This window comes from Pituophis catenifer, unplaced genomic scaffold (assembly GCF_029215685.1).
Source record: "Pituophis catenifer annectens isolate HBS135680 unplaced genomic scaffold, rPitCat1.0.hap2 SCAF_4, whole genome shotgun sequence".
Lineage (NCBI taxonomy): Eukaryota > Metazoa > Chordata > Lepidosauria > Squamata > Colubridae > Pituophis > Pituophis catenifer.
Genome location: NW_027256884.1, coordinates 128886365 through 128910593, shown reverse-complemented (window position 1 = coordinate 128910593; position 24229 = coordinate 128886365). Strand labels below are relative to the sequence as shown.

General features: G+C 45.3%; 1 protein-coding gene across 4 annotated transcripts in view; it reads left to right on the top strand.

Moving 5' to 3' along the window:
* LOC139316332 (glycerophosphodiester phosphodiesterase domain-containing protein 5-like) overlaps window positions 1-24229 on the top strand; it is a 139669-nt gene that overhangs the window by 13814 nt on the left and 101626 nt on the right. The window contains exon 1 of one of the 4 annotated variants that reach the window (XM_070943000.1): window positions 11422-11438. The exons of the other annotated variants lie outside the window; for them this stretch is intronic. The gene's annotated coding sequence lies outside the window, so the exon portion shown is untranslated. Of the gene's footprint in view, window positions 1-11421; window positions 11439-24229 lie in introns of those variants that run through there. 4 annotated transcript variants of the gene reach the window in all.

Sequence of the window (24229 nt, the reverse complement as noted above, 5' to 3'; positions counted from 1 at the left end):
AATATATAATATTGCTGCCCCAAGGTGCTTTTTTTCAGAGGCGACTGGACTTTCTTATTTTTTTTTCTTTGAAGACGTTTCGCTTCTCCTCCGAGAAGCTTCTTCAGTTCTGACTGGATGGTGGGGAATGGAAGGATTGATGCTCCTTGCAGACAGCTGGGTCATTTGCATCCTTTTAGAGGGTCCTTGAAGCACTTGGAGATTTATTTTAAAATTCTACACCTGACTACAATAAGGACACAGATAAGCCTCCAAGTGGCCTCAACGACTCCCTAAAAGGATGCAAATGACCAGCTGTCTGCAAGGAGTATCAATCCTTCTATTCCCCACCATCCAGTCAGAACTGATGAAGCTTCTCGGAGGAGAAGCGAAATGTCTTCAAAGAAAAAAATAAGAAAGTCCAGTCGCCTCCTGAAAAAAGCACCTTTGGGACAACCTGGATGACTGAAAATCTCTACAGACTGTTTCTGAAACTGTTGAATGACAGAAGGTGGAATTGAGGGTATGTCTCTAAGAGGGATCATAGCTGGCCTGGCCTAATCTTTTCCCTTTTTTCCCTTTTTAAAATGTAAATTTTAATCTGTTTTAAATTATTGGGGTGTTTTAAATCTGTCTTGGGCCAAATTGTTTAATTCGGTTTTACTTTGCTTTAAAATTTTGTATTTATGTGTTTTTATCTTGTGGCTGTTCACCGCCCTGAGTCCTTCGGGAGTAGGGCGGTATATAAATCAAATAAAATGAAAAAAAAAATGAAATGAAATGAAAAGACGCCCAGTCTTATAAAGTTAATAATCTAGCACAAAGTTCTCCAAACTTGGCAACTTTTAAGACTCACTTTTAGATGTTTGGACTTCAACTCCCAGAATTCCTCAGCCAGCCATGATAATTGAAGAAGTCGATCCATGCTGGCTGAGGAATTCTGGGAGTTGAAGTCCACTCAGACTGGCTGAGGAATTCTGGGAGTTGAAGTCCATACCTTCAAGCAGGCAAGGTTGAGAAATTGCTGAGCACATTGTAAGCCGCCCTGAGTCTTCGGAGAAGGGCGGCATATAAATCAAATTAAAAAAAAAAAAAAAAAAAGAAACATTGGTCTAGCAAATGGTGGCTTAGTCAGTAAATCATGGCTTAGAATGCATCTGAAAGTCCTCAAGGTTGAGAAACACTGGATGGGGGGACACCAGGTGATCCTAGCCTTATAAATGTAGCAAAGTGAAGAGTTCTGGATGCCAGGACAAGTGGCTTAGCATACTGAACTCATTTTGGGGATATCTTTATTTTTCTCTCTTAAAATCAACCACATAATTGTAGCAGTATCACCAGGGAGCATTGGCAAACCACAGGGAAAAAGCTGCATTTTTTTTTAGCAATCTTGAAAAGGGATTTAATGCATCTCTATTCTACCAAGACTCCACAATCTCTGTTTCCCTCTTCATAGATTTAAGGGGGGAAAAAATCCAAATTCACATGATAGAGTTCAAGTTCCGTTTGAAGCAGGTTTCACTTATTTAATTAAAAATAAAAATCTATCTCTTCCTTTTGCTGCAGCCCAGCAGGGAAGAAATAGAATTTTTTAAAATTAGATTACTGAAATGTATTAACATTAAAAAAATATTTTAGAAAACTGATTACATTATTAGAACAGGAGCAGATGTATTGTTTCCTTGCAGGGTTTTTTTTAGTCAATATTTATTAAATCAATGTTGAGTACAATAATTTCATTTTTTGGAAGAAGCTTTCATCTCGTAGTATTCTTTATTAAAGGCTGGGAAATGATAGTTGTTGGCTCAGATGAATGTGATGAAATAGCCACCGAAGGCCCTTTTAAGGAGAAACATCAAGTTTTTCTGGCTGTGCCGATAGTGAGGGATTATGTTATCTTTTTAAAGCCAGGCAACGGAATTTAATGGAATTGATTTTTAGACATTTTGCAAGACCCAGTCGCTGAGCGCTTAAGCTTCCGGCTCTTTATTAAAATTTTATGCATGAATGCAAGGAAAATTAGAGATTTAAGTATGACTTGGACCGATTCCCTGGGTTTGTTATTTGAAATACATGTAGTCCTCGACTTACGACCACAACTGATCCCAAAATTTCTCTTGCTAAGTGAGACAACTGTTAAGTGAGTTTTGCCCCGTTTTACGACTTTTCTTGCCACAGTTGTTAAGTGAATCCCTGCAATTGATAAGTTAGTAACCTGGTTGTTAAGCGCATGAGGCTTCCCCGTTGATTTTCCTTGTGAGGAGGTCGCCAAAGGGATGCCTCAACCGTCATAAGTATGAATCAGTTGCCAGGTACCCAAATTTTGATCGTGTGACCAAGGGGAATGCTGCAATGGTCGTAAGTGTGAAAAACGGTCACTAAACAAATGATTGTAAGTCGAGAACTGCCTGTATAGCATTTGTGTCTCTCAGTGGGTTTTGGGCACTGTAAGAGGCCTTGAGGATTTACTGCATCCAAATTTGGGAATTACACTAAATCGGGAGTCTCCAATCTTGGCAACTTTAAGACTTGTGGACTTCAACTCCCAGAATTCCTCCTTACCAGCATGGGAATTCTGGGAGTTGAAGTCCATCCATGCTGACTGGGGAATTCTGGGAGTTGAAGGCCGCCAACACTGATTAGGGAATTCTGGGAGTTAAAGTCCATGTATGCTGACTGGGGAATTCTGGGAGTTGAAGTCCATCCACACTGACTGGGGAATTCTGGGAGTTGAAGTCCATCTACACTGACTGGGGAATTCTGGGAGTTGAAGTCCATCCACACTGACTGGGGAATTCTGGGAGTTGAAGGCCACGTATGCTGATTAGGGAATTCTGGGAGTTGAAGGCTGCCAACACTGATTAGGGAATTCTGGGAGTTGAAGTCCATCCACACTGACTGGGCAATTCTGGGAGTTGAAGGCCACGTATGCTGATTAGGGAATTCTGGGAGTTGAAGTCCATGTATGCTGACTGGGGAATTCTGGGAGTTGAAGGCCACGTATGCTGATTAGGGAATTCTGGGAGTTGAAGGCTGCCAACACTGATTAGGGAATTCTGGGAGTTGAAGTCCATGTATGTTGACTGGGGAATTCTGGGAGTTGAAGTCCATCCACACTGATTGGGGAATTCTGGGAGTTGAAGTCCATGTATGCTGACTGGGGAATTCTGGGAGCTGAAGTCCATCCACACTGACTGGGGAATTTTGGGAGTTGAAGTCCATCCACACTGACTGGGGAATTCTGGGAGTTGAAGTCCACAAGTCTTAAAAGTTGCCAAGGTTGGAGACCCCTGCACTAAATCATCTACCTGTTGGCTCAGTGCAGTTCAGAGGCACTTTCCTTTACTAAGACCTCAGGAAAAATAAGAATTAAGCACAGAAGCCGAGGTTTGCCTCCCTTCTCTGTAAAGGCCTGGATAAGCTCAAGGGCCTGTCAAAGACTGCCAAGCTCTCCTGCCAGGTAGGCATGTGCCAGGTGTAAAATACCTCTGCAAAATGCCTGAGCTGTAGGTCTCCAGATGCTGGTTTAATTATGGGGTGGATGCTTGCTTTCCGTGGCTGGAAAAGGGGCAAGGAGATAATTACAGGTCAGGCTAGCTTTAATTCCCTCTGTTCAATCCTGGCCGGATTCTGGGAATATTTTAACTATTCCTAGTCTGAGACTTCAGAAAAAAAAGTCACTACAACAAGCTTAGATTTATTTTTTAAATTTCTTTACTAAGTTTGTCTCCTGTTTGTCACTGTTGTAGAAATGGCTGGTATTTGTGTTACTTTAAATACAGCTAGTCCTCGATTTACAACACTTCGCTTAGTGACCATTCCAAGTTGCAACGACACCAAAAAGAGTGACTTTAGAACCGTTTTTCCACACTTAACAAAAATTACAGCAATCCCACGGGATCAGAATTCAGACGCTTGGCGACTGGCTCCATATTTATGACGGTCGCTGTGTGCTGGGGTCACGTGATCCCCTTTTGCGACCTTGCAAAAGTCAGGGGGGGAGGGGAAGCTGGATTCGCTTAACAACCGTGTTATTCACTTAACAACCGCAAGAAAGGCTCGTAAAATGGGACAGAATTCATTTAACAAGTGTTCTGATGCTTAGCATCAGAAAATTTGGGCTCGATTGTGGTCGTACATTGAGGACTTAACCTGTATTAATATTGGTGCTTAGTAATTAATTAGGTCTTAAGTCTCAATCAGTATTATTATTAATAGTAATTAATTAATAGTAATTATTAATACTATTATATAAGTTTGTGATTTTTAATTTTTGGGCCAAATTTATATATATTTTAATTGTTTTTTTAATATTTGTATTTCATGTTCTTAATTCTGGCTGTACACCGCCCTGAGTCCTCAGGGAGAAGGGCGGTATATAAATTGGAAATAAAATAAAAAATAAATAAATAGTAGTATTAAGTTAGTGAAGTCAAACTTTAGGCCATTTAGAAAAAACTTGGAGGTCAATCTCTTTTTTTTATTTCTTTCGGAGTTCGATCTACACCTCTCTTTCCCCTTTCTTTCTCCTTCCTCTGTTCTTTTGCTGTTCTATTGAGTCATTGTCATCTTATTCTTCCTCTTTAATCCTTTCTAATCCCAGGACCCATAAATCCACTTTCCTTTCTCCTGGCCATAAAAACTCCACATAAAGGCTTCCTATCTTTTAGAAAAGTTTTTTTTCCTTTTTTAAATCAAACCGCTCGGCTTTGCTGTTTTCTGCAAACTGTCAATTTTACAATTCAATTTCCTTCTGCGCGCATTTCATTATATCGCACCATAATGCAGTAGAGAGGTGTACAGTGCAGGTAGCCCTCGATTTATGACCACAACAGAGCCCAAAATTTACATTGCTAAGCGAGACATTTGTTAAGTGAATTTTGCCTGATTTTACGACCTTTCTTGCTAGCGTCGCTAAGTGAAGGTCCCTTCCCACTTTGTTATTCTGTCTTTTTCACTCGGTTTGGTCAATCAGAGTTGAGAAATGCCACTGTCCAATAGAACAAAAGGAGTGGAAAGGAGCACAGAACATCTAATCCCTTCCCACCCCAGAAATCTACTTCCATAGTTGGAAGGGTCCTTGGAGATCTTCTAGTCCCGTGATGGCGAACCTATGGCACAGGTGCCAAAGGTGGCACGTGGAGTCATATCGGTGGGCACGCGAGCTCAGCTCCGGCACACATGCGTGCGCCAGCCAGCAGATTTTCGGGCCTTCTGGACCCACCAGAAGTCAGGAAACACGCTATTTCCGGCCTCTGAGGTGGGGAAGGCCATTTTCGCCCTCCCCAGGCTCCTAGAAAGGCTCTGGAGCCTGGGGAGAGCGAAAAATGGGCCTACCGGGCCCACCGTGCCATCGCGTGCCAAAAGCGGGGAGAGCACGGGGTGGGGTGGGGTGGGGCACATAGAATTATGGATGTGGACACGCGTGCGTATGACCCCTTCCATACTCCCCCCGCTTTTGGCACGCGATGTCAAAAAGGTTAGCCATCACTGTTCTAGTCTAACCTCTTGCTCGGGCAGGGAAAACTCTACCATTCCAGACAAGTGACTGCCCAGTCTCTTCTTAAAAACCTCCAATGATGGAGCACCCACAACTTCTGGTGGCAAGCTGTTCCGCTGGCAGGGTGGATAAAAATCAATGATTTTTTTTAAAAAATCAAAAAAAATCAGATTTTTTTGATTTAAATTGGATTTTTTTTTATTTTTATCGAATTTATTTTAATAAAAAACTTTTGGGGTAAAAATCTACCGTAAAATAGTTTTCTATTTAAGATACATAAATAATTTAGTTTATTCAGCATGAAATGGAGCTTAGTTATGTAGCAGGAGGCTGTATATTCTGCAACACTGGGACTATCGGTGAGTCAACAGCGGGTCGAAGGAGTAGCAGAGATGACAGTTGCTCTTTAAAAATTATGATTTAAATCGAGTTGATTTAAATCAAGCCTTTTTACTAGTGATTTTACTAGTGATTTAAATCATGATTTAAATCATGATTTAAATCAACTCGATTTAAATCAAATCCACCCTGTCCGCTGGTTCATTGTTCTGTCAGGAAATTTATCAGTTTTAGGTTACTTCTCTCCTTCATTTAGATCTAGCCATCCCTCCGGGTTTAAAAACTGGAGGGATTAGGCCCTCTGTAAGATGCTGAGCTACAACTCCCAGCATGCCCCTTCTTCGCCATGTTGGTTTGCCCAGGGTGGGGATAAACCAGATACCTCCAAGACCGAGTGGCTGTGGCTTCCGGCGTCCCGGTATAGTCAGCTGGTACCATCACTGACAATTGGGGATGAGATCTTGCTCCCCACAGAGAGGGCCCGCAACTTGGGTGTCCTCCTGGATTCACAGCTATCTTTAGAAGATCATTTGACGGCCGTGGCCAGGGGTGCCTTTTATCAGGTTCACCTGATCCGCCAGTTGCGTCCCTTTCTGGATCGGGACGCCTTGCACACGGTCACTCATGCCCTAGTCACGTCACGTCTGGACTACTGTAATGCTCCCTACATGGGGCTCCCCTTGAAAACTGGGAGCCAGCGCGAGCTGCACTGGCTCCCAGTTGTCTTCCGGGTGCGCTTCAAGGTGTTGGTTATCACCTTTAAAGCGCTCCATGGCATAGGGCCTAGCTATCTTCGAGACCGCCTGCTGCTACCAACGACCTCCCATCGACCCGTGCGCTCCCACAGAGAGGGCCTCCTCGGGGTGCCATCAGCCAGACAATGTAGGCTGGTGACCCCCAGGGGGAGAGCCTTCTCTGTGGGGGCACCTACCCTCTGGAATCAGCTCCCCCCAGAGATACGGAGAATCCAAGACCTCAGTGCCTTCCGTCGCGCCCTTAAAACCCATTTATTTAAACAAGCCGGGCTGGCTTAAGATGAAATTTTTAACTGTTTTTTAAATGTTTTAAACGTTTTTAATTGGTAATGAGTTTTAATTGGGCCAAATTTATATATCTTTTAATTGTTTTTAATATTTGTTCTGCATGTTTTTTAATCTGGCTGTACACCGCCCTGAGTCCTCAGGGAGAAGGGCGGTATAGAAATCCAATATAAAATAAAATAAAATAAAAATAAAAGCACCCGGAGGCTCCAACTGGTCCAGAATGTAGCTGCGCGGGCAGTGGTGGGTTCCTCCCGGTTCGGTCCAGTTCGGGCGAGCCGGTAGTGGTGACGATATGACATCACTGAACTGGTTCTCCCCCCCGCCCTCCCCCCCCACGTTATTCGTACCTTTTATTTGGTCCCACCCCCAATCTATTGCTGCCTCCTGAGTCCCAGCTGATGACTAGAGGGAAAAAAACTGTTTAAACTCTTGCCGCGGGGCTTCAAAGGGCCGCCCTACAGCTGATCAGTGTTAAAAGCAAGCAAATGAGTCGGGTCGTAAGTGCGAGGACTGGTCGTAAGTGCGAGGAACTTCCAGAAATGACTCTGACCAGCTAGCCACACCCACCTAGTCACATGACCTCCAAGCCACACCCACAAAATAAGCCACGCCCACAGAACCGGTAGTAAAAAAATTTAGAACCCACCCCTGTGCGCGGGTGATTATGGGCGCAGCTCGTTGCGCCCATGTAACACCTCTCCTACGCGAGCTGCACTGGCTCCTGGTGGTCTTCCGGGTGCGATTCAAGGTGTTAGTTATCACCTTTAAAGCGCTCCATGGCTTAGGACCTGGGTACCTCCGAGACCGTCTTTTGCCACCAATAGCCTCCCACCGACCAGTTCGTTCTCACAGGGAGGGACTCCTCAGGGTACCGTCAGTCAGACGATACCGACTGGCGACTCCCAGGGGGAGGGCCTTCTCTGTGGGGGCTCCAACCCTTTGGAATGAACTGCCCCCGGAGATACGGAATATCCCTGATCTCCGTGCTTTCCGCCGTGCCCTCAAGACCCTGATGTTCCAACAGGCGGGGCTAAACATACGAACATGTGAATGTTTTTTTTAAATGTGATCTAATTCTGGGTTTTATTTAATTGACCAAACTAAGTAATAATTTTAATTAGCAATTTTATGATGTTTGTGTGTCTATATTTTTCTTGACTGTACACCGCCTTGAGTCCTACGGGAGAAAGGCAGTATAGAAATATAATTAATTAATAAATAAATAAATAAATAAATAAATAAATAAATAAATAAATAAATAAATAAATAAATAAATAAATAAATAAATAAATAAATAAATAAAAAATAAATAAATAAAAAATAAATAAATAAATAAATAAATATCTTTACTTGAAATCAATGGACGGAACACCTGCAGAAGTTATGAGCATTCCAACACTGGAGGATTTTAAGAAGAGTTTGGACAGTTTGTCTGAAATGGAATATAACGTCTCCTACTTGAGCAGAGGGCTGGACTAGAAGACCTCCAAGGTCCCTTCCAGACCTAGGATTCAATGATTCAGTTCCTTCTCTGATCTGGGACGTGATGGCCGGTGGCTTCCAGGCAGTTTCTGCAGCAAATAGTTCAAAATCGGCAGAGAACATGATGTTCAGACGGCATGGACCAGCTTGGAGTACCCAAGAGAGAACGATTGCCAAGTGTCTTCCCGGAAGGGGGAAAAAAAAAAAGCCTCATTAGAAGTGGAGGAAGGGAGCAACTGATTTCCAAGAAATAATTAATATAAATGACCTTGAGTGGAAGAGGGGGGCACTGGTGGGGATGGGTGGGTCTTGCAAAGGGAAGACGGATCAAAGGTTGCTCAAGGTTTATCATTGATCTTTTGGTGTGTAAGCAGCTACAACGGCCTCTACTTACCTCTTGCACGATTCTAGTGGGGGTGTGTGCATTTTGTACAGCAGGGATGTCTACTTTCCGTTTGAAATCCTCAACTAGCATGATCTTTTGGAGCTGTTACTTTTCTTAGGGGTCCTTGGTGCTCTCTGAGCTTGATTGTTTTCTTACAGACGTTTCCTGACCCAACTAGGTAACATTATCAGTGCTAGAAGGGAGTAGGGTTGGTGGAGAAGGAGAAAGAGGGAGGAGGACGAGGAGAAGAAATGGAGGAGGAGTAGAGGGAGAAAGAGAGGAGGAGAAGAGGAGGAGGAGGAGGAGAAAGGGAGAGGAGGACTGTAGGATCCATGATGCTCTCTGAGCTTGATTGTTTTCTTACAGACGTTTCCTGACCCAACTAAGTAACATTATCAGTGCTAGAAGGGAGTAGGGTTGATGGAGAAGGAGAAAGGGGGAGAGGAGGAGAAGAAAGGGAGGAGGTGGAGAAAGGGAGAAGGAGGAAGAGAAGGAGGAGGAAGAGGAGGAGAAAAGGGGCAGGAGAAGAGGAAAGGAAAGAGGGGGAGAAAGGAAGAGGAGGAGGAGGATTGCGGGAACCATGGTGCTGTCTGAGCTTGATTGTTTTCTGGCAGATGTTTATGGAACCTGCTACGTAACATCATCAGTGCTAGAAGGGAGAAGGGTTGGTGGAGAAGGAGAAAGGGAGGAGGAGGAGAAGGAAGAGGAGAAAGGGAGAGGAGGAGGACTGTGGGATCCATGGTGCCATCTGAGCTTGATTGTTTTTTTAACAGATGTTTCCTGACCCAACTAGGTAACATCATCAGTGCTAGAAAGAAGGGTGTCTGTTGTTTATATACGTGACTTCTATCTGTGTTGGTGGGAGTGTGGTGTTCCCTGACTAACCTGTTGTTTACTGTTCAGTTTGTTACTGACGGAGGAAAATGTTTATAGCTTCAGGTTGAAATGATGGGTCATCAACAAGCACATAGACATAAATGACGTGTACATACCATTCAAAGGAGACAATCAACGAGCCAAAAAGGGAACAAAAGGACCCAAACACCTCCCACCAGCAATCAGACACCCGGATGAGCATAGATTTAACTCCAAGATTAACATCAGACCAACAATCAAGAAGTAAACACTATCCCAATCAAGGAACTGCCAATCAAGCTGGCAGTAAACAGCCCAAACAAAGAGCCTCTACGACCACCCCTACCAACACAGAGAGGGCAAGCCACTAGAATATAAACTGAGAGCAAACACCACTCCCTACCAGCACTGATGATGTTACCTAGTTGGGTCATGAAACGTCTGTAAGAAAACCACCAAGCTCAGAGACCACCAAGGACCCCTGTTTAATGGTTGGTCTGAGTTGCTAGATCCTTGATCAATGTCAGGTTTCGAGGTCGTCTCAAATAAATTGCATTTCAAACAAAGTCTTTGAAGAAAAACTCCTCTATTTATTAAGCACGACATTCTAAATCCGACTCCATCGAAGCCAACACTGGCTTCCAGACCCAAAACCCTCCCTTTCCGTTCCCCACTCCCCTGCACTCATTGGCCATCTTCCAAGTCATTCTACCCCTAATCTACTGCTCCAGTTCAAAGGAATTTCCCCCCTCCCATCCCATCTCCTAGGGCCGTGATGGCGAACCTATGGCACGTGTGCCACAGGTGACACGCGGAGCCATATTAGTGGGCATGCCAGCTCAGCTCTGGGGCGCATGCGCGCGCCGGCCAGCTGATTTTCGGGCCTTCTGGGCCTACCAGAAGTAGGGAAACAGGCTGTTTCCTGCCTCGGGAGGGCCTGGGGGCAGGGTGGAGAAGGCCTGTTTTTCTTTCTTACCTGGCTCCAGATCCTCTCTGTGTATCTGAGAAAGGCGAAAACAGCCTTTCCCACTCCCTTGGAGGCCCTATGGAGGCTGAAAGGGCCCATTTCCCCACTCCCGGTGGGACAGGAAGTGACGTTTTTTCCTGTCCCCAGCCTCCAGAGACTCCTAGAGAGGCTCCTAGAGACTCCTAGAGAGGCTCCTAGAGACTCCTAGAGAGGTTCTGGAGGCCGGGGACAGCAAAAAATGTCACTTCCTGTCCCACCGAGAGTTGGGAAATGGGCCCTTTCAGCCTCCGTAGGGCCTCCAAGGGAGTGGGAAAGGCTGTTTTCGCCCTTCCCAGATACACAGAGAGGATCTGGAACCAGGTAAGAAAGAAAAACGGGCCTACCAGGCCATCATGTACCAGAAGCGGGAGGGGAGAGGGGGGAGGGGGTTGCGCACGCAACCCTCCCCCGCCTCCCCTCTCCTGGCACGCGATGGCAAAAAGGTTAGCCATCACTGTCCTAGGGGATATTATCTCCAGGGAAAATAAGTAGGTGAAAAGTCAAACGTCCCTTTCCAGACACCTCCGCTTCTCCTTCTTATGTCAGCACTAGAGTAAATGCAGCTTGAAGTGCTGACAATCAGGATATTGTTTACTGCTTGGTTGTTGGTCCAGTATTATTCCTGGTGTTAATCTCCGCTTATCTGGATGTTGATTGTTGGTGAGGAGTGTTGTGGTCTTTCCGTTTCCTTTTTTTAGCTCTTTAGTCGTCTCTTTTTGGACGGCATGTACATGTTGTTCATCTCTACGTATCTGCTGATGGCTGGAGTGCCAGGAATTCGTTAAAGTGTTTTGGGGACTCGGCTTCGTGGAGTTATTTTTATAAGCATAATTCAAAATTCCAGCACAGGTAAGAGGCTTTTCCTGCCCTGCTTTTTGCCCGTCGTACAATGAATATTGTTTTTGGCTTTAATAATCGCTGTCTTTTCAAGAAAGTTGATAATCATTCAGGTCCGGTTGCTGTCAAACACGGAGCAAAGTTCTTGGCAGCGTTTCCAAAAAAAAAGACAAGCATACTATTTCTTCCGCCTCTATCTCTTGGTAGAACTTAAGAGGAAAACGGCATTTAACTGGTCCCTGAATCGGAAAATGGATTTTGTTTTTGAGACAATCCTATTACGCTGTGGAATTTTTGCTGAAAGCTTTAAAGATCGGTTGTGACGCAAGCATTTCGGTTATTCTGGGTTTGGGCATTTGGAAGGGTGCCAGGTGTTTGGCAAGGTTGGGGGGGGGGATGAGGTGTGTACCTGCCTTACCCCTCCTGGAGAGAGAGAGAGAGAGAGAGAGAGAGAGAGAGAGAGAGAGAGAGAGAGAGAGAGAGAGAGAGTGTGCTGTTTTGGCTAAGTGCTGAAAAATCATTTTATTTGCAATGCTGTTTATTTTCCAATTTGGCTGCTCCGATCGCTGCTCTTTTTCAGAATTTATTTTGGAAAGGCGTCTAGTCTGCAAACGAGTGGGGTGGGTAACTGGGGTTAAGAATCATGAGATTGGACAGCTGTGTGTCTGAAATGGCATAGGGCCGTGATGGCGATCCTATGGCACGCGTGTCACAGGTGGCACACGGAGCCATATCGGTGGGCACGCGAGCGCAGCTCTGGCACGCATATGTGTGCTGGCCAGCCGATTTTCGGGCCTTCTGGGCCCACTGGAAGTAGGGAAACAGACTGTTTCTGGCCTCTGGGGGGGGGAGGCTGTTTTCGCCCTCCCCAGGCTCCTAGAAAGGCTCTGGAGCCTGGGGAGAGCAAAAAAACGGGCCTTCTGGTCCCACCAGAAGTCGGCAAACGGGCCAATTCCGGCCTCCAGGGGGGTGGTGGAGAAGGCTGTTTTCGCCCTCCCCAGGCTCCTAGAAAGACTCTGGGATCCTGGGGAGGGAGAAAAACGGGCCTACCGGGCCCACTGTGCCATCGCGTGCCATTGCGTGGAGCCGTGGGGAGTTATGGGTGTGGGCACACACATGCTCAACCCCCCCCCCCCGTGCTCCCCCCGCTTTTGGCACGCGATGGCAAAAAGGTTAGCTATCACTGGCATAGGGTTTCCTGCCTGAGCTGGAGAGGGGTCAGATTAGAAGACCTCCAAGGTCCCTCCCAACCAAGGTTTGGACTGAGGAATTTGCTCATTCACAGTAACGATAATGTCTATTTTTCTGCCTTGCTGTTGTGAGGTGAAGCAAAACCCTGAATATTTATATTTTTCAGGACGGGCCTACAGACGCAGTAAAATTCTTAACTTTCTCTTTTCATTTTGGCTTGGAGACCAGCATATCCATCTTTGGTTTAAGGTACAAGAGAAGTGCTTAAAAAATTAATAATAAAGCAAAGGCCTGAAATACCTGGTTAGAATTCAGACCCTAAGGGAGGGAGGGAAGGGAGGAAGGAAGTAGAGAAGGGAGGGAAGGTGTTTTGACCAAGGCTTCCTGAGACAATAACAATCACACACTTAGTCCCAAAAACCCTCTTTATTTTAGCGGCTGTGAATTCCGTGATGAGTCACAAATAGGTTGTAAAGAGTCCGACAGAAGTCTGCCACAGTCCTTCGGGATAAGGCTGATAAGCACCCACCTTTATCTCCCTTGACACGCTGCCAAAGACCTAATTGGCAATTGGCTTTGCAAGGCCACACGGAGCACAGAGTCAAAAACGGAGCTGCGGAATTTAAAGCGACCAGCACGAATAAAGTTGCTTCCTGCAAGGGCTCACGTCCCTTTGCTCCTCCTTTATGTCTTATGGGAGAGGCCAATCATCTCCAAGCCTTACTCCTGAGTCGCCCCTTTTGTCTTAACTGTTCTTTCTTTCTGGCAGCTCTGCGCATGTGCGCACTGGGAACAGGCTTCCCCTGTTCCTCTGCCTCACTGACGTCAGACTCTGGAGGCTCCGGAGACAGCACATAACTCCTAGATGGCCCTGGCCCCATCTCTGCCTCCGATGCAGAGCTGTCATCCGAGCCTTCCCCAGAGTTCAGGACTGGCCCATAGTCCTCCCCAGCCTCCTCACTGTCCGACTCTGCTGCCAGCTCCGCAGGCTGCCGGCAGACCACAACAGAAGGAAGGAAGGAAATAGAGGAGGAAGGGAGGAAGGAAGGAAGATTAGGGAAGGGTAGGAGGTGGAAAAGAGGGGGTAGGAACAGGAAGGAAGGAAAGAAGGAAGGAAAGAAGGAAGGAAGGAAGGAAGGAAGGAAGGAAGGATGGATCCATGTCTGCTGAGAGGGAGGAGAAATCTTGGATTTCCATTAATTAATACATTGACATCTTTGTCTCCCCCGACACCCCCCCTCCCCTGATGAACCGAACCAAAGCACAATTGGCAGAAATAACCATTTTAAATTTTCTGCTCCTGTCGCTACTCACTGACTGCAATATAGGTAGTCCTCGACTTACAACAATTCATTCAGTGACTGTTCGAAGTTCCAACGGTACTGAAAAATGGGGCTTATGACCATTTTTCACACTTAACAACCATCACAGTGCCCCCATGTTGACATGATCAAAATTCAGACACTCGGCAATTGACTCGTATTTATGACGGTTGCAGTGTCCCAGGGGGTCACATGATCCCCTTTTGCGATCTTGTGACCAGCAAAGTCAATGGAGAAGCCAAGTTCACTTAACAACCGTGTGTCTCATTTAACAACTGCAGTGCTTCACTTAACAACTGTGGCAAGAAAGGCTGTAAAATGGGGCAAAAGTCACTTCACCACCATCTTGCTTAACAACGGAAATTTTGGGGCTCAACTGTGGTCATAAGTCGAGGACTCCCTATAGCCGTGATGGCGAACCTATGACACGCATGCCATAGGTGGCACATGTTGTGGCTCCATTGCCTGAGCCTGGGCTATCGACAGATGCAGACTCTGAGAGTGAGGGAGAGGAGTTGGCAAGGCCTCCCTCTCCAGGATCCTCCTCTCTGGAAATGCCTCCGGAGGACACCGAAGGCCAAACGATAGGCTCAGAGCCAATCACGTTCCTGCAGCCACAGGTGGACAGCGACGAAGAAGATAAGTGCTGGCTGGACCCTCGGCAGAGGTGCAGGGAGAAGCGTGCGCAGCAGAGGGGAAGGCGTGCCAGAGATTAGCTGAGTCACTGGACCACACCCCACAGGGTATAAATGTAGGTGTGTTGGCCGGTTCAGTTTGTGATGAGCAAAAACTAGAAATAATCCATGATCTCTGCGTTACTGGACTTTGCCTGCTTTATCGGACTGCATTTGGATTAATCCTTGTATTGTTGAAACTCTGCCTGTTTGATCGGAATGCTGGCAGTCTAATCTTTGTTTTGTGTGAGTACAGTCTGAATTGGCAGCTAGCCACTGGGTTGCTGCCAGCTTTCTCTTCAAAGAATTTTGTCGTGTGGTTTATTAACTCCGGGCCGTCCGTGGGTGTGCGTGTGTGGTACGGGGACAGAACAGCACACAGCCATAACGATTAAGAAAACAGGGTCGACTTGGGAGTAAGGCTTGGAGATGATTGGCCCCTCCCATAAGACATAAAAGTGGAGCGAACGGGATGTGAGCTTTTGCAGGAAGCAATTAGTACATCTGGCTGGTATAAGCTCTGGGAAAGTTCTGTTTGACTCTGTGCTAAGTTTGGCCTTGTCCTGCGTGTGGTAATTAGCTCTCTGGCAGCATTCCAAGGGAGATAAGGTGGGTGTTTGTAAACACTCCTCTGAAAGACTGTTTATCGAGCCTTGCGGACTGTAAACAAAAGTAATTTATAGCTGTATGAATTAAAGAGGTTTGCCGGGACTAAATTTGTGCTGTTTACTTTCGAAGGAAGCCTAGGTCAGAACAATTTGCTTGCCTCTTGTCACATACGGCTTTTTTTTTCCCCTCCATTTTTCTCGGAAAGGGATGATTTTTGGGTCAACGACCCATGAAAGAGAACATTGAAAGTTTCTCCTTAAATTGTTTATCTCTCAAATATCTTGGGAGACATTTGAAGCGCCGTTTGGGGAGAAATGATCTTTTAAGCGACTTCTGTATTCAGGGACAGCTGGCAAATGGGTGTTTTCTTCACGGCTGAAGCATCGGAAGGAACACAGCTCTGGAGTCCGTGATCTCCTTCAAGTAAAAGCGAAAATAATTTTTCCTTAGATGCACGGATTATGTCCCCCCCAAAAAACCGAAGCGAGCACAATGGTGTGGAAGGGAGACAAGATGGGGTGTATGGAACCTCCTGTTCTCAAATGATATTCGCCTGTTTTTTTTTTTTTCCACAAGGTTTATTGAGAAGAGAAGGACGAGGCTATAAGAATTCCAGCCTCCTGTTTTCACCACCACAACCCTGCGAGGTGGGTTTAGCTGGCAGAGAGGGACTGGCTCAAAGCCTCCCAGCTGGAGAAGCCAGTAGGATGCCTCCTTTGCCATTGTCATTGAGCCATTCCACTTTGTTGCCCTTCCTTCCTTCCTTCCTTCCTTCCTTCCTTCCTTCCTTCCTTCCTTCCTTCCTTCCTTCTCTTACTTGCCTTCTTTCTCTCTCTCTCTTATTCTTTCTCTGTCCTCTCTTGTTCCATCCTTCCTCTTTCTCCTTTCTTTCTCTTTCCCTCATTCCTTTTTCCTCCCCTTTTTCTTTTTTTTCTTTCTTTCCTTCCTTCCTTTCTTCTCTTGCTTGCCTTTCTCTCTCTCATTCTTTCTCTGTCCTCTCCCATTCCTTCCTTCCTCTTCCCCTTCCTCCTTTCTTTCTCTCATTCCTTTCTCTCCTTTCTCTTTTACCTTCCTTCTTTGCCTTTTTTCCATCTCTCTCCCTCGTTCTCTTTTTCTTTGTTCTCTCCTTCCTTCCTTCCTTCTTCCTTCCTTTCTTTCTCTTTCTCTCATTTCTTTCTCTGTCCTTTTTCCTTTCTCTCTCTCTTGTCCTTTCTCTCCTTCCTTCCTTCCTTCCTTCCTTCCTTCTCTTGCTTGCCTTTCTCTCTCTCTCTCTCATTCTTTCTCTGTCCTCTCCCATTCCTTCCTTCTTCCTCCTTTCTTTCTCTTTCTCTCATTTCTTTCTCTCCTTTCTCTTTTACCTTCCTTCCTTGCCTTTTTTCCATCTTTCTCTCTCTCGTTCTCTTTTTCTGTGTTCTCTCCTTCCTTCCTTCTTCCTTCCTCTCTTTCTCTTTCTCTCATTTCTTTCTCTATCCTTTTTCCTTTCTCTCTCTCATCCTTTTTTTCCTTCCTTCCTTCCTTCCTTCCTTCCTTCCTTCCTTCCTTCCATCCATCCATCCATCCATCCATCCATCTCTTGCTTGCTTTTTTCTCTCTCGTTCTTTCTCTGTCCTCTCCCATTCCTTTCTTCCTTCCTCTTCCTCCTTTCTTCCTCTTTCTCTCATTCCTTTCTCTCCTTTCTCTTTTACCTTCATTCCTTGCCTTTTTTCCATCTTTCTCACTCTCGTTCTCTTTTTCTCTGTTCTCTCCTTCCTTCTTCCTTCCTCTCTTTCTCTCATTTCTTTCTCTGTCCTTTTTCCTTTCTCTCTCTCTCTCATCCTTTCTTTTCTTCCTTCCTTCCTTCCTTCCTTCCTTCCTTCCTTCCTTCCTTCCTTCCTTCCTTCCTTCCTTCCTTCCCATGGGACTTCTCAAACTTCAAAAGCATCAGACTTTCTCTGTTCTGCTACTTCAGAGTCCAGCTTTATTATCCTGTGGTGGCCCTCAGAATAGCATTGTCCTTTTGAGAGAACGCCCTACTTGACCAGTGCCCTGCTTGAGTTTTGAGCAGAGGGTTGGACTAGAAGATCTCCGAGGTCCCCTCCAGCTCCATTCCAATGGATTGATTGCGCCACTGCATTACATCACTGGCTCACCATTCAGTTGTTCAGATAGTTGGGTGTGAGAAACCAGGCCCACATTTAAGGTCTCCGTTGCTGCCGAATTTTTCTTATTTCTGTGGCCTGGGCAGTGCCCGCTTTTTAAAAGCAGCTTCTTCAGTTTGTAACAGCTGGGACTGATAACAGCTACACAGTGGTGTGATTGTGGGAAAAGAGCTGTTTCTTTGTGGGTGCTAACGCACAGGCCAAAGCATTCCAGTTGGTGGATCGTTTGTTTCAGGGAAATGCAACATTGCTTAGAAAAATAACAAAGCCTTACAATTGTGCTGAAATGGATAAATTAACATTTGAGTTAAAAGATAAGGTAGACTCAAAATACTACACGGCGTGGAATAGATGGTACGATTGGATAAATCAAAAGAAAGGAGAGTAAATGTAAAATCTTGTAAGACAATAAAATTAACAAACAGGCACCTTCAACAGGATAAAGGATGTGATAAAGTGACAAAGTCACTTTCTATATTTTTCGTTTTTCGTTTTCTCTTTTCTTCTTTTTCTTTTTAATTTTGTTTTGTTTTCTTTTTCTATCTTTTGCTGTGAGTAAGTAATGTTGTGTGGATTAATATAAATGGATTCTGTATATACTGTATTTTATCTTTTTAAGTTTAATAAAGTTTGTTTTTTTTTAAAAAAGAAAAAAGAAAAATAACGGAGCCCTGATCTTGGTTTCTGACCAACATCTGAATCGGTTGCAATTTGCAAATAGGTGCACAAATGCTGGCTTGAACTCGGGACTCGTGAATTGCAACCAAACACATGTAGAAGGTATCAAGCGGGGAAAACTTGGCACGTGTCACTTCCACGCTACTGTTCAAGAAATTCTTTGGGGATCCAAAAAATGCAGAAATCTGGGATAGCTGTTCTTTTGTTTCGTTTCGGCAGCTCAGTTGTGCTAAACCACCTTTGGGCTCAAAACTTAAACATTTGGAGTGGATTTAAGTTGCACAAGAGAAAGAAGATTTGCATGTTGGAATTAACATGGATGTAGTTCAGTGTTTTTCAAAGATGGCGGTTTTAAGATGGGTGGACTTCAACTCCCAGAAATCTCCAGCCAGCCATGCTGACTGGGGAATTCTGGGAATCGAAGTCCAGTCAGGCCGGCTGGGGAATCTTGAGAATTGAACTCCATCCATACCGGCTAGGGCATTCTGAGAGTTGGAATCAACTCAAGCTGGCTAGGGAATTCTGGGAACTGAAGTCCACACGTGCTGGTTGGGGAATCCTGGGAGTTGAAGTCCACACAGCCTGACTGGAGAATTCTGAGAGTTGTAGTCCACTCAGGCCAATGGGATTCTGGGAGTTGAAGTCCATCGGTGCTGGCTAGGGAATTCTGGGAATCAAAGTCCACTCAGGCTGACAGGAATTCTGGAAGTTGTGCACACAGAGGCTGATGGGGGAATTCTGGGAGTTGTAGTCCACTCAATCTGATGGGAATTCTGGGAGTTGTAGTCTACTCAGGCTGACAGGAATTATGGGAATTGTAGTCTTAACTTAGGCTGTTGAGGAATCATGGAGGTTGTAGTCCCTTCCGGCTGATGGAATTCTGGGAGTTGTAGTCCACTTGGGTTTATTGGGGGAATTCTGGGAATTGTGCTCCATCCATGCTGGCTGGGGCCTTCTAGGGAGTTAGGCCAACAGGAGTTCGGGAAGTTGTAGTCCACTCAGGCTGATGGGGGAATTCTGGGAATTGTGGTCTTAACTTAGGCTGATGAGGAATACTGGGAGTTGTTGTCCACTCAGGCTGATGGGAGAATTCTGGGAGTTGTAGTCCACCCATGCTGGCTGGGATCTTCTGAAGAGTTAGGCTAACAGAAGTTCTGGAAATTGTAGTCCACTCAGGCTGATGAGGGAATTCTGGGAGTTGTAGTCCACTTGGGCTGATGGGGGGAATTCTGGGAATTGTGCTCCATCCATGCTGGCTGGGGCCTTCTAGGGAGTTAGGCTAACAGGAGTTCGGGAAGTTGTAATCCACTCAGGCTGATGGGAGAATTCTGGGAATTGTAGTCTTAACTTAGGCTGGTGAGGAATTCTGGGAGTTGTAGTCCACTCAGGTTGATGGGAGAATTCTGGGAATTGTAGTCTTAACTTAGGCTGGTGAGGAATTCTGGGAGTTGTAGTCCACTCAGGCTGATGGGAGAATTCTGGGAGTTGTAGTCCATCCATGCTGGCTGGGACCTTCTGGAGAGTTAGGCTAACAGGAGTTCTAGAAGTTGTAGTCCACTCAGGCTGATGAGGGAATTCTGGGAGTTGTAGTCTAACATGAAGGAATTCTGGGAATTGTGGTCCATCCATGCTGGCTGGTGCCTTCTGGGGAGTTAGGCTAATAGGAGTTCTAGAAGTTGTTCTCCACTCAGGCTGATAGAGGAATTCTGGAAGTTGTAGTCCACTCAGGTTGATGGGGGAATTCTGGGAGTTGTAGTCCACCCGTGCTGGCTGGGGCCTTCTGGGGAGTTAAAGGCCTCCCCTCAGAAAGTTGTAAACCTTGAAAAACCCTTAACAGTCCTTCCCTTTCTTCTGAATGCCCTGCTTTCTCCAAATGGAGGAATAAATATCCAGCTGGCTCCATGCAGTTAATATCTTTTTTTTTTTTCTCCTATGCCGGGCAAGATTCTCATAGAGAAATAAAGCAAAATCAGGCAAAGGAGCCTTTTTTTAATTTTCAATTGTCTGAGGATGAAAGCCTGTGGGAGAGAAATGCACCATCTCTGAAGAGGGGAATAAATACAGCTGCTTCTGAACTCTGGCAGAATGCCAGCAAGCTATTTTAGGTCTGATTAAAAGCCTTGATGAGGTCTTTTTCTTTATTTTTTTTTTATTAATCCCTCCAAAACACATTGTTTTGGGCTGAGAGATTTTACCACCCGCGTCGCTGCGACAGGGTGAAATTCCTCCTTTTTTTAAAAAAAAAAAAACAGGCATGACCTCTAGTCCTCGTCTTAACGACCACAATTGAGAGCCCTAAAATTTCCGTCGCTAAAGCAAGAAAGTTGTTCGGGGAGTTTTGCCTCATTTTAAAGACCTTTCTGGCCACGGTTGTTAAGCGAATCAATGCAGCTGTGAAGTCAGTGACACGGTTGTTAAGCGAATCTGGCCTCTCCCGTTGACTTTGCTTGTCAGAAGGTCGCAAAAGGGGGTCACGTGACACCCCCTCCCCGGTTCACAGCGACCGTCATAAATATGAGTCAGTGGCCAAGCGTCCGAATTTTGGTCACACGACCCTGGGGATGCTGCAACGGTCATAAGTGTGAAAAACAGTCGTAAGTATCTTTTTTCAGTGCCGTTGTAACTTTGGTCATTAAATGTTAATAAGATGAGGACTTACCTGTATTCTACCTGTAAATACTATTGCTGAACAAGATGGACACTTTTAAATTATTTTGCTCTTTTTTTTTTTTTTAAGGATCTGATTGCCTGGTGAATTTTTAACTTTTTATGGCGGTTAAAGTCTCCTTTCTCATTTTTTCCCCCCCTCACCAAGTGATTTTTTTTTTCTTAATTCCATCCATCTATCTCTATTTCCCCTTTTCCTTTGCTTTCCTTTCTAATGAAATTAGCATTTTCCTCATCTCCATCTTGGCATTTTCCCCCCTTCTTATTTGCCATTTTTGATGACAGGAAGCAAATGAACTGGTGCCTATGGATGATTCTCCAGCCAGCGTAGCTTGAAGACTTGTGGACTTCAACTCCCAGAATTCTCCAGCAACATAGTTTGAAGACTTGTGGACTTCAACTCCCAGAATTCTCCAGCCAGCGTAGCTTTAAGACTTGTGGACTTCAACTCCCAGAATTCTCCAGCCAGCGTAGCTTTAAGACTTGTGGACTTCAACTCCCAGAATTCTCCAGCCAGCGTAGCTTGAAGACTTGTGGACTTCAACTCCCAGAATTCTCCAGCCAGCGTAGCTTGAAGACTTGTGGACTTCAACTCCCAGAATTCTCCAGCCAGCGTAGCTTTAAGACTTGTGGACTTCAACTCCCAGAATTCTCCAGCCAGCGTAGCTTGAAGACTTGTGGACTTCAACTCCCAGAATTCTCCAGCCAGCGTAGCTTTAAGACTTGTGGACTTCAACTCCCAGAATTCTCCAGCCAGCGTAGCTTGAAGACTTGTGGACTTCAACTCCCAGAATTCTCCAGCCAGCGTAGCTTTAAGACTTGTGGACTTCAACTCCCAGAATTCTCCAGCCAGCTAAGCTGGCTGGAGAATTCTGGGAGTTGAAGTCCACAAGTCTTAAAAGCTGCCAAGTTTGAGGACCGCTGGAGTATGGGTTAAACAAGCTCAGGGAAGACACAGGCCGGCCTGACCTACAACTTTTAAAGTTAATTGTTAACTCTGAAATGTTTTACTTGCTAATTTCTTGACTTTAAAGTTTAATTTTTTACCAGGGCATTAATTAGATTAATTGGGAGTTGTTTGTACTTCACTTTTGTTTTTTTTTTTAAATTCTTGCAAGTTTGGCCCCATTGGAAAATTGTAGGGCATGACTTCCTGGAAGTGAATAAATGAATAAATAAGTGAATAAATTTATTCATTTATTAAACGTAAAGCAGCGCTAGCATTTAAACCCACACAATCCGGCTTGTTCTGCTGTTCCTCATATCGTAGCAAACCTCCCACACTTTACAGTTGGCACGATTTGTGAGTCCAGGGTGTTGTGTAGCCTTCATACTTGCAGTCGTTTGTTTAGTGACAGTTCGAAGTCACTAAAAAAAGTGACTTATGACGGGTTTTCACACTTACGATGGTTGCAGCATCCCCATGATCACATGGTCATCACATGGAGCATCGATTCAGCCGTCGGCCTTGGTGGGCACCGTCCTGCTGTTCCTTGACCAACATTGTGTGTTCCTTGACCAACGTGTGTTCTTTGACCAAGGTTGTGTGTTCTTTGACGAATGTGTGTGTTCCTTAACCAACGTTGTGTGTTCCTTAACAAACATTGTGTGTTCCTTGACCCAATGTTGTTTGTTCTTTGACCATTGTGTGTGTTCTTTGACCAATGTTGTGTCAGCACGTCAAGATGCATTTTATAAAAGACTTTGCTTGCGATGCAATTTATTTGAAGACAGCCTGAAAACCTGACATGTTGTGTGTTTTTTGACCAATGTGTGTGTTCCTTGACCAATGTTGTGTGTTCCTTGACCAATGTTGTGTGTTTCTTGACTCAAGGTTGTGTGTTCCTTGACCAACGTGTGTTCTTTGACCAATGTTGTGTGTTCTTTGACCAATGTGTGTGTTCCTTGACCAACGTTGTGTGTTCCTTAACCAACGTTGTATGTTCCTTAACCAACGTTGTGTGTTCCTTGCCCCAAGGTTCTGTGTTCCTTGACCAGCGTGTGTTCTTTGACCAACGTTGTGTGTTCCTTAACCAATGTTGTGTGTTCGTTGACCAATGTTGTGTAGCCTTTGACCAATGTGTGTGTTCTTTGATCAATGTTGTGTGTTCTTTGACCAATGTGTGTGTTTTTTGACCAATGTGTGTGTTCCTTGACCAACGTTATGTGTTCCTTGACCAACGTTGTGTGTTCCTTAACCAACGTTGTGTGTTCCTTGACCCAAGGTTGTGTGTTCCTTGACCAACGTGTTTTCTTTGACCAAGGTTGTGTGTTCTTTGACCAATGTGTGTGTTTTTTGACCAATGTGTGTGTTCCTTGACCAACGTTATGTGTTCCTTGACCAACGTTGTGTGTTCCTTAACCAACGTGTGTGTTCCTTGACCCAAGGTTGTGTGTTCCTTGACCAACGTGTTTTCTTTGACCAAGGTTGTGTGTTCTTTGACCAATGTGTGTGTTTTTTGACCAATGTGTGTGTTCCTTGACCAACGTTGTGTGTTCCTTGACCAATGTTGTGTGTTCCTTAACCAACGTTGTGTGTTCCTTGACCCAAGGTTGTGTGTTCCTTGACCAACGTGTTTTCTTTGACCAAGGTTGTGTGTTCTTTGACCAATGTGTGTGTTTTTTGACCAATGTGTGTGTTCCTTGACCAACGTTGTGTGTTCCTTGACCAACGCTGTGTGTTCCTTGACCAACGTTGTGTGTTCCCTGACCCAAGGGTGTGATCCTGCAAAGCTTGTGATGTAGCCGTCCCCTCCTGATATCTGGGACATAGTTGTGCTATTCTTGGAAGACAAATCCTTAATTGTCCTCTGACCGTTAGCTGGAGATACACAATCCCTTGGGTGAAGAAAGCAGCACCTCTTGGATGTGAATGGTGGCGGCTGGTCCCGGATCATCTCAGGTGTGGGGAAAGGCTCTGACTCCGAGGCCCTTTGTTCTGCTGGCCTCTTCCTTGCCCCCAGGAAGCCCAAGCGGAGGGCTCTGTCTGGGGAGGGTTCAAAGCAGCCCCCCCTTATCTTTACCCTGCAGGCTGGCTGCAAAAACACAAAACACCACTGTGGGCTGGGTGGGCCTTGCTTTATTTTGTGTGTGTGTAGTACGGAAGCCTCTGGCACATTGCAAAGGTGTCAAATAAGTGTCTCTTCCTCCCTCCTTCTCTCCCTCTTTCTTTCTTTCTTTCTTTTCTTTCCTTCCTTCCCTCCTTCCTTCCTTTTCCCCACTCCTGCTTTCTCCCTCCCTCCCTCCCTTTCTTTGTTTCTTCCTTCCTTCCTTCCCTTCCTTCCTTCTTTTTCCCCACTCCTGCTTTCTCCCTCCCTCCCTCCCTTTCTTTGTTCCTTCCTTCCTTCCTTCCCTTCCTTCCTTCCTTTTCCCCACTCCTGCTTTCTCCCTCCCTCCCTCTCTTTCTTTGTTCCTTCCTTCCTTCCTCCCTTCTCCCCACTCCTGCTTTCTATCCTTCCCTCCTTCTGTTCAGCTATACTTCCTTTCTCCCTCCCTCCCTCTTTTATTTCTTTTTCCTTTGCTTC